Source organism: Lathyrus oleraceus, chromosome 6 (assembly GCF_024323335.1).
Source record: "Lathyrus oleraceus cultivar Zhongwan6 chromosome 6, CAAS_Psat_ZW6_1.0, whole genome shotgun sequence".
Lineage (NCBI taxonomy): Eukaryota > Viridiplantae > Streptophyta > Magnoliopsida > Fabales > Fabaceae > Lathyrus > Lathyrus oleraceus.
Window position 1 is genome coordinate 77,194,675 of NC_066584.1, and position 1,324 is coordinate 77,195,998.

Consider the following 1,324-nt stretch of genomic DNA (forward strand, 5'->3'; position numbering starts at 1 on the left):
CTCTGAGAGGGGAGAAAATAGGAATTACATCTATCAGTTACTAGATAGAATACCATCAAAGAGAAAATCTGTCATCAGTTAAGATGAACATATCAAGGATAAACTCTGTGTGAGAAAGTAGGGTTTACAACTATCGGTTACTGGGTAGAATACCATCAAAGAGAAAATCCGTCATCGATTAAGATGAACATATCAAGGATAAACTCTCTGGGGAACACAATAGGGATTACAACTACCTTTTTACTGGGTAGAATACCAAGGATGAGAATATTTGTCATCGGTTAGGATGAACATATCAAGGATATACTCAGGCAGGGAAAGAAAGATATCTGTCACCGGTTAGGGTGAACATATCAAGGATATACTTCCTGGGGGATAAGAAACAAATGAATCCACTAGGAACTCCACTGCTGGGAAAACAGAGATACTCTTGCCAAGTATTGACCAATAAGTAACAAACTGCAAACTAAGAAGAATAGTACTCGTTACTGGGTAATAAGCTCTTAGGAGACTCAAAGCATCTATCTAGGCATGATCTAGAAAGAAACAGTCAATCAAGACTCAACCCAATAAGGATATAACTCAAGGGGAGTGATTCCATCCAGATAAACAACTGGGGAGGAAACTGAAGTAATAATTATCCACGAGGAAACAACTTGGTGGGGAAGAGGAGAAAGGTTAAAGTCTTTCTGCCTAAGGGGCTGACGCTCTACAATTGAGGGAGGACAGACATCGAGGTTCGTATGGGGATAAAGTACCGCCATGAGAATCTCAAATCAACAAATTAATCAAATATGATGATGAAAATAGGAAATTATGAAATTATATGAATGTATATGTATATGTATATATGATGATTATGCTGACAAAACGATCACAAAGGATACAAAGGTGTCGCAAAGAATTTGAATCATCAGTACAATCCTCGGTCAATCCACAAAAAGAGGGAGACAACTGCTGGCGAACAGAGAGATCAACAAACCAAAGGCTCAAATCTAGCCGAGGGAGGAGATCTGCTGAGGAGAGGGATCATTATCAAGTCTGCAAGGAATTTTAGGTCAACACCATATCAAATGGGAGACAACCATACAGAAGATAACCACAAATAGCTGCTCAGAAACCAGGAGGAAACTTTGACTGGGAGCGAGTCGGATGGTAACTGGGGAAAACATCTTACTCTACTGAAGATCAACCCTGCTGAAGAAACACGAACATTGTTGGGGAGAACAGAAACACCGCCGGGGAAATAACACGCTGCAAGGTACTGAATCAACCAACTCATCTGGGGCAAAGAATCGGAACTCTGCTAGGGGACAAACACTTC